The sequence below is a fragment of the Pristiophorus japonicus genome, chromosome 1 (genome assembly GCF_044704955.1).
Source record: "Pristiophorus japonicus isolate sPriJap1 chromosome 1, sPriJap1.hap1, whole genome shotgun sequence".
NCBI lineage: Eukaryota > Metazoa > Chordata > Chondrichthyes > Pristiophoridae > Pristiophorus > Pristiophorus japonicus.
Window position 1 is genome coordinate 487,156,905 of NC_091977.1, and position 8,782 is coordinate 487,165,686.

The window sequence follows — 8,782 nt, forward strand, 5'->3', positions numbered from 1 at the left end:
TGCTATTCACGTCATTCTCAGCATCGTGGATGCTCCAAAGTTCATCCACCCGCAGCTCCAGTGCCGCAATGCGGTCTGTCAGGAGATGGAGGTGGATACACTTCCCGCACACGTAGTCGTCAGGAACACCGGAAGCGTCCCTGACTTCCCACATAGTACAGGAGGAGCATAACACGTGTCCGAGCTGTCCTGCCATGACTTAACCCTTATATTACTTAATTTGGCAACAAAAGTGCTAAAAGTTACTTACTGATATAGAAAAGAAAAAGAAAAACTTCTTACCAATCACCAGCCAATCACTTACCTCTTTGGCTGTGATGTCACCTTTCAATTTCTTTCTACTTTTTAGCTTCCCCGCTGCAGCTGCACCAGCTGGCCTCTCCGACTCATCGACTGGGCCTTTTCTAGGCCTCGGTCGCTGCCCCGGACTCCCGCCTCCTCGACTGCCTCTCCGACTCACCGACTGGGCCTTTTCTAGGCCTCGGTCGCTGCCCCGGACTCCCGCCTCCTCGACTGCCTCTCCGACTCACTGACTGGGCCTTTTATAGGCCTCGGTCGCTGCCGCGGACTCCCGCCTCCTCGACTGCCTCTCCGACTCACCGACTGGGCCTTTTATAGGCCTCGGTCGCTGCCCCAGACTCCTGCCTCCTCGACTGCCTCTCCGACTCACCGACTGGGCCTTTTATAGGTCTCGGTCGCTGCCGCGGACTCCCGCCTCCTCGACTGCCTCTCCGACTCACCGACTGGGTCTTTTATAGGCCTCGGACGCTGCCCCAGACTCCCGCCTCCTCGACTGCCTCTCCGACTCACCGACTGGGCCTTTTATAGGCCTCGGTCGCTGCCGCGGACTCCCGCCTCCTCGACTGCCTCTCCGACTCACCGACTGGGTCTTTTATAGGCCTCGGACGCTGCCCCGGACTCCCGCCTCCTCGACTCTACTTTTGGAGACACTCTATTCCCGACATCTCACAACATTTTGTTCTTTGCATTCTTAATCGGTTCATTACACTGATTGCCATGCATACAATGTCTCTTTAAGTTCAGTTGATTGCAGATCTCCTTTAAGAGAACACTGCCACGCAACGTTGCATCTCGCTGCAGCAGGGACGCTATCTTGCCTCTGTCCTCGAGGTCGACTGCCTTGATTCTTCTCTCCCGTGATTCTGCCACAAAAGCTGGAAGAATGCCTGTGAATTCGATCTTCCTCTCTAGGAGTCCTGCCACTGTAGACGGAAAAGTACTTTTAGGTCATTCCGGTCGGATCATTGCCACGCAGTTATGATGGATGGTCTGTGACTCAGGTGCTGCACTGGTCTGTTCTCTGGTGCCTGGCCCAAGCGAAGGTGAGATTTTGCTCTGCCTCTGAGCATGGAGTGACATCGATTGCTGGAGTGAAGAGATCTTCCCATTTCCACTGGATCTTCCCCATCCACCTTCTTCCGAGTAGCATTGGACCATCACCTGCAACAATCCACAGAGGTAATTTGTGCACCATGCCATTATGGATTGCATTTACATCCGCACTACCAAGACTGGGATCAGCTCCTTGGTGTAGGTGCGCATCTTTTCCTGTACTGGAACCAGCTCGAGTCGTTTTTCGTTCCACAGCCTCTCAAAGGCAGCCTGGCTCATCACTGACTGGCTTGCTCCCGTGTCCACTTCCATGAAGACTGGAACGCCGTTTATCTCGACTTCCATCTTCACTGGAGGACAATCGGTGGTGCATGTATACATTCCCTACATTTCTTCTTGGGGCTGAGCTGCCTCTCTAGCCAAATCATCATACTCCCTGCTGGATTGAAAGTAATTTACCAACTCCTCTGCTAGACGGTGAGTCGTATTTCTTTTACACATACGTTGGAGGTGGCCCTTCATGTTACAGGCTTAGCATACGTACTCAGCAAACCGACGCTGGTGAGCCCTATGGTTTCCTCCGCAACACCAGCATGGTGCTACTCAATTAGCACCACTAGGCGGACTCTGAGTTCTGGAACCCTGAGGTCAGTGCTCTCTGCTCTGGGCAGAGCCATGTTCTACAGTCTTGCCTGTGAAAGGCACCATTCTGTGTACAATACTTGCCGGGTTTGAGTCCACAGGATGAATAATTTGCTTGTTGCTGCAGATCGAGGTCATGAACGCCTGACTGATGCTGGTGGTCTTCTGCAGGTTGACTGTGGTGTCGGCAGATAATAGCTTGTGAAGGAGGTCCTCGTGGCCAATTCCTATCATGCAGTGCAATGCTTCGTTGAGGTGGGTGCCAAAATCACAAGGTGCTGCAAGTCTCCTGAGGTCAGCAGCATATTTTGCAATCTCCTGGCCCTCAGGTTTGCGGTGAGTGGAGAATCTGTGCCTGGCCATGAGGATGCTCTCTTTTGGTTTAAGTTGGTCACGAGTTAGTTCAGTCAGCATATCATATGTCTTATCCTTGGCCTTCGTGGATGTCAGCAAGTCCCTGACGAGGCGGTAGACTTCGGGCCCACAACTGGTCAGCAATATAGCCTTCCGCTTCTCTGCCAATGTGTCCATCTCCCCTGCCAGGTCGTTTGCCAAGAAACATAGCTCGAGCCTGTCTGTGAAGGCATCGCAATCATCACCCTCTGCGAAGTCTTTTAGTGTGTCAAAGGCAGCTACAATCGCGTGAAAGTCCGTATTCTCATCGCCAGTTATTATGTCTGTAGTATACTTATGAATGACTCCATGAGGCAATGTGTTGTACTCAAACTGTAGTGACCTTGGTCCTTTACTTGTAACTCCAGAGTGAGGCACAAGCATGGTGAGCAGCCTTTTATACAGCCCCTGCCACCAGGGCAGGAAACTCCGGTCTCCGCCAGTTGCACCCTCTAGTGGTGCCAGCATGTATACACACAAGTGTAAACCTTATTGACAGTACATCAAGTAAGCAAGTCTCCATCTTATGCAACTATACAGTGACTACACAGAGAGTACATCTATAGTCTGCATATATAACAACTTCAAAACTTCTTCACTGGCTGTAAAGCACTTCAGGCTATGCTGTGGCTGTGAAAGGTGCCATATAAATGTAAGATCTTGCTTTTTTCTTTTTGCAGAACTGATGGTGTTCTGCAGCGTTGAAGGTACTTTCGGTCTTTTAAATGAAGCATTAAACTGAGACCTGGTGACCCGGCCAACATTCCTCCCTCAACCAACAGCACTGAAACAAATTAATGGTAATTTATTTTGCTGCTACTTGTAGGGACCTTGCTGTGCCAAAAATGCTACTGCGTTTAACTGCAAAACAACAGTTAATTTTATTGGCTGTTTACTGCACTAAGGGCATCCTGAGGATGGAAAGGCCTTCTTTCTTTCTCTGCTTAATCTTTGTGGAATTTTTTTTTTTAAATAGTAGCATTCACAGTTTGTGATAATTCACTGTGTGTTGCACAACAAGATGGATGCTGTTAACCTAAATATTCTGAGCTTTCCTTATGCATTAATCATTAATATTTATATATTTGATGTGCAGGAGGGAGGGAATCAAATTCCTGGGACATTAAACCGGTTCTTGGGGAGGTGGGGCCAGTACAAACTGGACGGTTTGTAACTGGGCAGGACCGGAACCAATGTCCTAAGGGGAGTGTTTGCTGTTGGGGAGGGGTTAAACTAATGTGGCAGGGGGATGGGAACCTATGCAGGGAAACAGAGAGAAGTAGAATGGGGGCAGAAGCAAAAGATAGAAAGAAGAAAAGTAAAAGTGGAGGGCAGAGAAACCCCAAGGCAAAAATCAAAAAGGGCCACATTACAGCAAAATTCTAAAGGGGCAAAGGTGCCTCAATGCGACGAGTATTCGGAATAAGGTGTACAAATTAACTGCGCGCAGGCAGCTAATAACGAATATATATAATTGGGATTACGGAGACATGGCTCCAGGGTGACCAAAGCAGGGAACTCAACATCCAGGGGTATTCAACATTCAGGAAGGATAGACAGAAAGGAAAAGGAGGTGGGGTAGCGTTGCTGGTTAAAGAGGAAATTAACACAATAGTAAGGAAGGACATTAGCTTGGATGATGTGGAATCTGTATGGATAGAGCTGCGGAATATGAAAGGGCAGAAAATGCGAGTGGGAGTTGTGTACAGACCACCAAACAGTTGTAGTGAGGTTGGGGACAGCATCAAACAAGAAATTAGGGATGCGTGCAATAAAGGTAGAGCAGTTATCATGGGCGACTTTAATCTACATATAGGTTGGGCTAACCAAACTGGTAACAATACGGTGGAGGAGGACTTCCTGGAGTGTATTAGGGATGGTTTTCTTGACCAATATGTCGAGGAACCAACTAGAGGATTGGCCATCCTAGACTGGCTGATGTGTAATGAGAAAGGATTAATTAGCAATCTTGTTATGTGCGGTCCCTTGGAGAAGAGTGACCATAATATAGTAGAATTCTTTATTAAGATGCAGAGTGACACAGTTAATTCAGAGACTAGGGTCCTGAACTTAAGGAAAGGTAACTTCGATGGCATGAGATGTGAATTGGCTAGAATAGACTGGCAAATGATTCTTAAAGGGTTGACGGTGGATAGGCAATGGCAAACATTTAAAGATCACATAGATGAACTTCAACAATTGTACATCCCTGTCTGGACTAAAATTAAAATGGGGAAGGTGGCTCAATCGTGGCTAACAAGGGAAATTAAGGATAGTGTTAAAGCCAAGGAAGAGGCATATAAATTGGCCAGAAAAAGTAGCAGACCTGAGGACTGGGAGAAATTTAGAATTCAGCAGAGGAGGACAAAGGGTTTAATTAGGAGGGGGAAAATAGAGTATGAGAGGAAGCTTGCTGGGAACATAAAAACTGACTGCAAAAGCTTCTATAGATATATGAAGAGAAAAAGATTAGTGAAGACAAACATATCCCTTGCAATCAGAATCAGGTGAATTTATAATGGGGAACAAAGAAACGGCAGACCAATTGAACAAATACATTGGTTCTGTCTTCACGAAGGAAGACACAAATAACCTTCCGGAAATACTAGGGGACCTAGGGTCTAATGAGAACGAGGAACCGAAGGAAATCCTTATTAGTCAGGAAATTGTTTTGGGGAAATTGACAGGATTGAAGTGCGATAAATCCCCAGGGCCTGATAGTCTGCCCTTAAAGAAGTGGCCCCAGAAATAGTAGATGCATTGGTGGTCATTTTCCAACATTCTATAGACTCTGGATCAGTTCCTTCGGACTGGAGGGTAACTAATGTAACACCACTTTTTAAGAAAGGAGGGAGAAAGAAAACAGGAGAAGGAGGGAGGGAGAAAGTAGGGAGAAAGGAGGGAGAGAGAAAGTAGGGCCTCAAAGGTAGTAATTTCAGGATTGCTACCAGTGCCATATGCTAGTCAGAGTAGGAATCGCAGGATAGCTCAAATGAATACGTGGCTTGCGGAGTGGTGCAGAAGGGAGGGATTCAAATTCCTGGCACATTGGAACCAATTCTGGGGGAGGTGAGACCAGTACAACTTGGACGGTCTGCACCTGGGCAGGACCGGAACCAATGTCCTAGGGGGAGTGTATGCGAGTGCTGTTGGGAAGGGTTTAAACTAACATGGCAGGGGGATGGGAACCTATGCAGGGAGACAGAGGGAAGTAGAATGGGGGCCAGAAGCAAAAGATAGAAAGAAGAAAAGTAAAAGTGGAGGGCAGAGAAACCCAAGGCAAAAATCAAAAAGGGTCATATACAGCAAAATTCTAAAGGGGCAAAGTGTGTTAAAAAGACAAGCCTGAAGGCTCTGTGCCTCAATGCGAGGAGTATTTGTAATAAGGTGGATGAATTAACTGCACAGGCTGCAATTAATGAATGAGATATAATTGGCATCACGGAGACATGGCTCCAGGGTGACCAAGGCTGGGAACACAACATCCAGGGGTATTCAACATTCAGGAAGGATAGACAGAAAGGAAAAGGAGGTGGGGTAGCGTTGCTGGTTAAAGAGGAAATTAACGTGATATTAAGGAAGGACATTAGATTGGATGATGTGGAATCTGTATGGGTGGAGCTGACTGCGGAATACCAAAGGGCAGAAAACGCTAGTGGGAGTTGTGTACAGACCACCAAAAGTAGTAGTGATGTTGGGGGCAGCATCAAACAAGAAATTAAGGATGCGTGCAATAAAGGTACAGCAGTTATCATGGGTGACTTTAATCTACGTATAGATTGGGCTAACCAAACTGGTAGCAATACGGTGGAGGAGGATTTCCTGGAGTGTATCAGGGATGTTTTTCTAGACCAATATGTCGAGGAACCAGTTAGAGGGCTGGTCATCCTAGACTAGGTGATGTGTATTGAGAAGGGACTAATTAGCAATCTTGTTGTGCGAGGCCCCTTGGGGAAGAGTGACCACAATATGTTGAATTTTTTATTAAGATAGAGAGTGACACAGTTAATTCAGAGGCTAGGGTCCTGAAGTTAAGGAAAGGTAACTTCGAAGGTATGAGACGTGAATTGGCTAGAATCGACTGGCAAATGATACTTAAAGGGTTGACGGCTGATCGGCAAACATTTAAAGATCACATGGATGAACTTCAACAGTTGTACATCCCTGTCTGGAGTAAAAACAAAATGGGGAAGGTGGCTCAACCATGGCAAACAAGGGAAATTAAGGATAGTGTTAATTCCAAGGAAGAGGCATATAAATTGGCCAGAAAAACCAGCAAACCTGAGGACTGGGAGAAATTTAGAAATCAGCAGAGGAGGACAAAGGGTTTAATTAGGAGGGGGAAAATAGAATATGAGAGGAAGTTTCCGGGAACATAAAAGCTGACTGCAAAAACTTCTATAGATAGGTGAAGAGAAAAAGATTAATGAAGACAAACGTAGGTCCCTTGCAGTCAGAGTCAGGTGAATTTATAATGGGGAACAAAGAAATGGCAGTTCAGTTGAACAAATACTTTGGTTCTGTCTTCACTAAGGAAGTCACAAATAACCTTCTGGAAATACTAGGGGACCGAGGGTCTAGCGAGAAGGAGGAACTGAAGGAAATCATTATTAGGCGGGAAATTGTGTTCGGGAAATTGATGCGACTGAAGGCCGATAAATCCCTGGGGCCTGATGTTCTGCATCTCAGAGTACTTAAGGAAATGGCCCGAGAAAGAGTGGATGCATTGGTGATCATTTTCCAACAGTCTATCGATTCTGGATCAGGTCCTATGGACTGGAGGGTAGCTAATGTAACACCACTTTTTACAAAATGGAGGGAGAGAGAAAATGGGTAGTTATAGACCGGTTAGCGTGACTCATTAGTGTGGAAAATATTGGAATCAATTATTAAAGATAAAATAGCAGCGCATTTGGAAAGCAGTGACAGGATCGGTCCAAGTCAGCATTCATTTATGAAAGGGAAATCATGCTTGACAAATCTTCTGGAATTTTTTGAGGATGTAACTAGTAGAATGGGCAAGGGAGAACCAGTGGATGTGGTTTATTTGGACTTTCAAAAGGCTTTTGACAAGGTCCCACACAAGAGATTGGTGTGCAAAATTAAAGCACATGGTATTGGGGGTAATGTACTGACGTGGATAGAAAACTAGTTGGCAGAAAGGAATCAGAGAGTCGGGATAAACTGGTACTTTTCAAAATGGCAGGCAGTGACTAGTGGGGTGCCGCAGGGCTCAGTGCTGAGACCCCAGCTCTTTACAATATAAATTAATGCTTTGGATGAAGGAATTGAGTGTAATATCTCCAAGTTTGCAGATAACACTAAGCTGGGTGGCAGTGTGAGCTGTGAGGAGGACACGAAGAGGCTGCAGGGTGAATTGGACAGGTTAGGTGAGTGGGAAAATGCATGGCAGATGCAGTATAATGTGGATAAATGTGAGGTTGTCCACTTTGGGGGCAAAAACACAAAGGCAGAATATTATTTGAATGGCGGCAGATTAGAAAAAGGGGAGGTGCAACGCGACCTGGGTGTCATGGTACATCAGTCATTGAAAGTTAGCATGCAGGTACAGCAGGCAGTGAAAAAGGCAACTGGTACATTGGCCTTCATAGCTAGGGGATTTGCGTATAGGAGCAGGGAGGTCTTACTGCAGTTGTACAGGGCCTTGGTGAGGCCTCACCTGGAATATTGTGTTCAGTTGTGGTCTCCTAATCTGAGGAAGGACATTCTTACTATTGAGGGAGTGCAGTGAAGGTTCACCAGTAAGATTCCCGGGATGGCAAGACTGACATATGAGGAGAGACTGGATCGACTGGACCTGTATTCACTGGGGTTTAGAAGGATGAGAGGGGATCTCATAGAAACATATAAAATTCTGACAGGACTGGACAGTTTGAATGCAGGAAGAATGTTCCCGATGTTGGGGAAGTCCAGAACCAGGAGACACAGTCTAAGGATAAGGGGTAAGCCATTTAGGACTGAGATGAGGAGAAACTTCTTCACTCAGAGTTGTTAACCTGTGGAATTCCCTACCGCAGAAAGTTGTTGATGCTAGTTCATTGGAGATATTCAAGATGGAGTTAGATATGGTGCTTACAGCTAAAGCAGGAGAGATAGCAGGAAACGTGTACTGAGGTGAATGATCAGCCATTATTTTATTGAATGGAGGTGCAGGCTCGAAGGGCCGAATGGCCGACTCCTGCACCTACTTTCTATGTTTCAATGTTTCTATGTTTAGCCTGACATCAGTAGTGGGGAAAATGTTGGAATCAATTATTAAGGATGTAATAGCAGCGCATTTGGAAAGCAGTGACAGGTTAGGTCCAAGTCAGCATGGATTTATGAACGGGAAATCTTGCTTAACAAATCTTCTGGAATTTTTTGAGGATTTAAC